This window comes from Cygnus olor, chromosome 24 (genome assembly GCF_009769625.2).
Source record: "Cygnus olor isolate bCygOlo1 chromosome 24, bCygOlo1.pri.v2, whole genome shotgun sequence".
Classification (NCBI taxonomy): Eukaryota; Metazoa; Chordata; class Aves; order Anseriformes; family Anatidae; genus Cygnus; species Cygnus olor.
The window spans coordinates 1,896,084-1,902,743 of NC_049192.1; positions in this window are offsets into that span (position 1 = coordinate 1,896,084).

Genomic DNA, 6,660 nt, shown 5'->3' on the forward strand with positions numbered 1-6,660 from the left:
GAGAATGTTTTATAACGCAATGTAAGATGGATGTGCAGCGTAATGCAGAATGAATGTGTCTGCTCATATCCCAGGGTTCATGTAAAGCTTGAAATTACAAATATCAGTGCCAAAACAAAGGATTTGTTTTTAGCTCAAAATAATACTTACAAAAATGGAAAGCACTCGGGTTTTATTGTTGCTTCGTAATTAACTCCAGCGAATGAATCTAATTACAAATGTTCGATGCTGCCCTATGGTAAAATGTCTAAGAAAAAAGAAGGATGGCCAGACTTAAACAACTCAGGTAAAAATTAACTCCCTGGTAATATTTGATAATTAAGAATGTCTCTATCAGCTTGTCTAGGTACTAATGAATTGGGCCGTTCTTTTCACATTTGATTACTGGAGTTTTATGACTGCCATTTCACCCTTAATGCTTCTGGAAATAGGCTTTCTAGTCTGAGGACTGAGCGCCAGGAGTAACGGTTGGGGATTTACAAACAGATCCCATTCTCTGCCTAGTAAAACTCTGCTGTTCTTTTCATCCAGACTTCCTTCAAGGCACATTTTGCAGCCCTGTCACTGGGTCCATGTGGATGTGTGTGTGTCCTGCCAGTGCTTCCAGCTCATCCCACACCACCTCTGTCTCTGAGCAGGGCTGGGAAGGGAGCAGGAGGCTCCCTTGGGAGTCCGAAACATGAAACGTGAGTTTTCTGCTTAGCAGCCCGTTGAAAACAAAACCAGCACTGATCAATACAACCTGAAATTACACTTTCAGTGTGCTTGCTTTGCTTCGCTCCACCTCAGGAAGAGCTGTGGGGATTCGCTGTGCTCCTCGTGCAGCCCAGGCACCTCCGTCCCTCTGAAGGGGGTCTTGTCCCCGAGCTGCAGAGCCCTGCCAGCCCCTCCACGTCCCCGCAGCTGCTGCCTCGAGCCAAGAGCCCAATACCAGGACCTCCACATCCACACACACTGATGCTGGAGATGCTGCAGCCTCCTGGTGTTTCAAAGCAATAAACGCCCTCCATTTACTCCTTCAGTGGAGAGAATTACTCTCCCTGTGGTTCACCCACAGCGTCACTGCTGACTCACCATGTGAGCAACCTGCCTGCCTTTTTCCAAAAACCATAATGGTGCTCCCTTCCCATCCCGTATGCAGGTGCTGGGAGACCTAATTAAATTCAGAGTGCCTCGGAAGAGAGGCACCGGGCACCACCACCCTCATTAGCCACATCCCTGCTGCTCAGCTCCGGCCACACTGCGGTGCCCGGGGCTGCGCGGGGCCGCCTGCCTCCTGCGCCACCACCTTCATCGCTCTGCTCCAGCCACCGCCACTGCCCAGAGAAGGGGAGGTGTTTTCTCTTTTGATGGCAATTAGACTGAGCTTTGAGGGGATGATATAAATGCTTGAAAGTTCTTTTTTTTTGCCGTGTTCGGCTTTCACAGAGGGAAGTACCAGGATGATCTCGGGGCGGGAGTTGCACTTGCATGAGGTTTGAAGCTTTCTTGTGGCGTTCATTTGATTTCTGCAATGGGAACGTGCGCTCTCTCTGAGCTCACCACAAAGGCATTGCCTCAGGCTGTACCAGAGTTTATAGACTAGGTCACAGACCTCATGCATATTTTATGTGCGCACAGGTCGCATTTTAGCCTTTGAGAAGCGCAGGTCAGAGTGCGAGCACCCTGCCCAGGAGGGAAGTGGCTCAGGGCTACTCACACAGAGCAAGTAAAGCAAGCAAGGAGATCAAGCCCCAGAAATACTCAAATTCACTTTGAGAGATAAATCAAAGGGTTGCTTTGTTCATGGTCTGGTCTTCCTGCCAACACAGGTAGCAGCAGGAGGATGGCCCTGTGGCTCCAGCAGCGCTGTGCTGGCTGCAAGGCTGGCACCGAAATTACCGCCCTGGCCAGCAGCTCCTGGATTCACCTCTTCCACAACAGCCATATAAAAGAGCTCGGTGCCTCAAGAAGATAAAGCCACCCCTGCTGAGCTGACTCACCCTCTGGCGCTGCTGCAGATCCCTGTCTGGCACATGAGAGCCACTGGGGCTGGACCAGCCGGGTGCTGCTGGGGCTTGGTGTGCACTGGCATGGCATCCACAGTGGTCTCAGCACTGTGCTAATTGCAAGTATCAGCCAAAGCCGTCATTCAGGCACACAATACATCAACTGCCTTTTGATACGGAGCTGCCAAATGAGGGGCTCTGCAAGGAGCTGGCTCCCAAGGCCACACCTCTGAAATGGCGTAAAGTCCTCCTCCATCTGCAGAGGAGCAGCGAGGAGCCGGCTGGGGGGAGCCGATACCCCCGTGCATGGGCTGGAGGATTAGCTGCTTGATAATGACTATGAGTTGAGTAATAACCTGTGGAGTGATTAATATGGATATGATTTTTGGATTAATAAGGATGCAGCAGAGCTGCCCGCTCAGAAAAGAAGTTTGCAATCACCAGTTTGAATGCACTGACTGTTACCTTAATGCTGTGATTAAATACACGTTTAAGACACCCCATTAAATTAGAGTGTAAGTGAATTCTTATAACCCTCAGCAAGAAATACATCCAGTCCTGGTGGGCGAAGAATGCAAGAAGCTCCCTGGAGAGCCTCCGGGAGCATGCCTTTCAGCCGCAGCCTGGCGGGCAGCCCGATGCTCACAGGCATTTCTCTGCCATCCCCTTCACCCTGCACTGATGGGCTGCTGCCTCCAGCACGGCCCCTGACCCTGGGCACCTGGACACCAGTGGAGCTTCTCTGCAGCTGTGTTGCTCTCAGAGAGCTCAGTCCAGCTGCAGGACGAGTCTTGACAAAATGCATCCACGTGCACCTCAGGTGGATTGAGTTTTCCCATATCTGCTGAGCCCTGCCACCAAGGGTGTCCTCACATATAAAGGGGGTTAAACCTACAGCCAGCTCCCTAGAAAGGAAGGAGCCCTCCAGCTGCCCCATTCCCTGTCCCACAGCTCAAAGCTATGGACCACATCTCCCTCAGTCACCCTTCCTAGCTGTTGGGACAGATGAGCTTTCTGGCAGAGGGGACAGGAGCACTGAGGGGCTGCAGATCCTCTGCTGCAGCACAGGCAAGCACCGCAGGTCACCCTGGGAGGGACGGAGGGGACTTGCCACCTGCCCAAAGTCAGGCCACCCCACACACCTGTGTGCATGCAGGCACATGCCCTCTGTCTGTTTGTAAAACATTTTTTTTTCAATTTTCTGGTTGGCCTGGCAAATCACAGCTGCTCCTTCCCCAGAGCTTGGCAGCCACATTTGCACGGGTTCCCATTTACATATAGTGGGGTTCTTAATTTCCTTCTCACCACGTGTTTCACAAATAAGCCACCTGAAATATTGCAGATGGCTGGGACAGGAGCAGGGTGTGGGACACGGCGGGGCTGAGGAGCACAGCTCAAGCCTAGGTTTGCTGTGGCTGCCCTGCAGTGGACGAGTTCACCGGGTTTGCTTTCCGCTTGTTTTTGCTTTAACTCCGTGGCTTTGCATTCACCAGGACCAAGCCAAGGTGCTTGAGTATTAATTGATTCTTGCTGCTGAGTGAGGCTCATTAAGCAGCAGCTTTGGGGTGCAAGTGGCAGCTCGCAGAGGCCGTAATGAGCAGGCCGAGGTCCAGGATTAAAACTTTTCTCTCCTCCAGCATCTGTTATCGCAATCACAACCCAGAAACGCAGCCACGCAACACACACACCTGCACAAAGAGCCTTATTAAACCGAACAGCTCTTGCCAGAGCCTCCTAGTCAGGGCAAGGACGGGGATTTCTCAGTGGGGCCACCTCCAGCCCCGTTGGGGAGCGCTGCCCAGGGGCCAGGCAATGGTGAGCAGCGTCGTGGGGTGGTTCACCTGGTGCACATGGAGCAATGACGGGGATAACTGATGCATGCAGCTGATAACTGCCCAGCCTCTTTGCTGCTGTTCTGGGGTTCCCAGGGCCCGGCTCAGCCGCTCCCGGGGGGTCCCGGGCGTTTTGCAGAGGGAACCGAGCCCGGGGGCTCTGCGAGCGAAGGCACCGGGCAAGGGGAGCGCGGGGCAGCGCGGCCTGGCGGCGGCGGCTCCTGCAACTGCTCCTCGTACTGCTGCTGCTGGTGCTCCTCCTCCTCTTCCTCCTCCTTCTCCTGCTCCCCACCGCCCCCTCGCGGCCCCCCAGGAGGTTCCCGCAGCCCTGCAGTCGCTCCCCGGCTGAACCCGGCAAATAAATAGCAGCTGGCGCAGGGTCAGTGTTTTGCGGAGTGAAATGGGACCTCTATTTCTAAAGCACTTCGCTGCAGGATGTTTGCTTTTGTCCGGCTCTGCTTTTCGCCGGTTTATGCCTTGCCCGTGTGTCTGCCCCCGTGCATGCAGACAATGAAACGCAATCCTTACACCATCCTTTCTGTGCGGGTAAGGAGATGTTAATGATGGGCTCAGGGATTCATGCAGAGTGAGCCGCGTGCCACGGCTTTAGTCCTGATAATCCCAAAGATTAAAAAAATAATAATAGTTTGAATTTGGCAGTCCCCTCAAATCATGAGAAGGGAGATGTATGCGAGGGACTGTGTGAAAAACAAGCAAACCAAACGCTTCTGCTTCCACATCTCCAGGTAAATAAGTTCGATCTGACCGTGCTTTCCTCATGCTTGTGTGAATATAGATGAGAGTGTTTGCTTAAATGTCTGACAAAAGAATGATTAACTTGAATAATGCTGAAAATTGCAGTATGCTCTACCCTCCCCTTCCTTTCTTTGAAAGAGTCACAGAGATCGAGGGTGCTGTGTTCGCTCCTGTGACCCAAGATGCCTGGTCTTTGCGAGATGCTTGGGGTCTGACTTGTAGCTGTGCACCAGGGCAAACAGTAAACAACACCAAAACTTTATGTAGAGAGGCAAAGGATCATAAGTGAACTGGCTTTAGAAGTATTTGAATTTATCTCTGTGAAAGGCTCGTGCTGTGTTTAATGCAAGCTGGGAACATGGCTGGGACGTTGCAAGAACTGGTGGCGGGTGCAGCACGAGTGAGACTTACCCAAGCGGTGGGATAAGTGTGTGTTGGAGCACGAGGGTCCCCAGGGAGCAGGCTGAGCACAGGGATGGTTCAGCTCGCCTCTGCCCTGGTGATGGCTGCTTCTCTCTGCTGAGAGATGTGAGCCTCAGTACTGAGTCTGAAGCAGCTTGAATTCCCTGAAGGGAACATGCTGCATAAATGTACAAGAATCCTATTTCGAGACTGGCTTCATGGTGTGTTATTAGCAGAGGCTCTGAAAGGCACAGACATCAGCGTAAATGTGACCATCTTAAAGACAGCTGATGATGCAAAGGTCAAAAAAGTGATTGACGGGGAGAAAAGTACATGCTAATATTTCTCCAAGAGGAGAAAGAATTACATATAATGGGTGTAATATTCTAAGAGAGCTAGCACATATGGTGAGTGATGCCAGCATTTTAAAGGCACTTAAGCCTTAAATTTCCCCTTGATAGAAGTTATGTCACTCTTACACCGTGCATCATACTGACATGTTTTGTGGGCAAAGTGTCATGCAAACATACCCAAAGGAGAGAGGAAATGCCAGCATAAACAGCACTGCTGCAGGAGCAGCAGGCGGGGAGGTAACCTGCTCCCTGCTCGGGACTGGCATCTCCCGCAGGTGGAAGCCTCTCGGGTCACCTGGGCTGTGGCCATTGCCTGTGGCTCATCAGAGGTCTAGGTGGAAGGATCATGCCTGTGGCAGGTGGTGTTTTTCCTTGACTGTAAGAAAGCGGGCCACAAAAAAAAAAGTCCCCTTCCTGCTCCCCCCTCAGGCGCTTGGCAGCTGGGTCTGACAATTATCTACAGCATCGCTCCCTCAGCTTGGCGTTGCCCAGTGGTGAGACCTCACCTCATAAATCCTGAGCTTGTCTTTTGTCCAAGCCCAATGTCTTTGTGTCAGAGCTCTCTATTGCTAATTGAGGAGTAGAGGCTGGCACGAATTTGGTGTGTTGGGCAGAACCAGGCGCATGATGCAGGGCAGAGGCTCCAGCAGTGTGCTGGAGCACCAAGCACCACCTGGTCAGGTCCAGCTTTCTGTGTCTGGGCAGGGAGCTGGTCCCAGTGGCACAGAGCATCAGAAACCCCCACAGAGATTTATTGGCGTCTAAGCTGGGTGCACAAAAAAAATCAGGATAGTAATCAAAGTGATAAACTTTACGTTTCTCTATCACAATGAAATAAATGTTCTGCCTGAGCATCATTATCCTGCCATTTTTCTGCTCCCATGTCACTTACTGAAAATAAAGGCTCGCTTCTACCATTATAATGAGCTACAGTTTCAATAATTCACAAGGATTTTTACTGGGCTTTATTTTTTAATCTTCATCACAAGGTTATAAAATTTGTGCCACTCTTCCAAGTATTACTGAAGCAGTGGCAAAAGGAGAAGACAAGCACAAATTTGCTGCAGTTCGGTTAGTGGGATTTTCTTATAATGTGTTGGAACACCTCTGAATTTTCTTTGTACTGCTCCTGTTATTGTTTCCCCCCCCAGTAGGAGTTAAAACTAAGTCTGGGAAGACAAATATGGATGTGGCTAACTATGGGATTTGGGCCACAAAGATGCCAGCAAGGCTGCTGGTTTAGAGGCTTTTTGTATTCCTGGTTACTTTGCTAACTGGAGAAGTTTCTGACACAGCGTAATCCTTGCACAATTATTCAAGGCTAAAGAA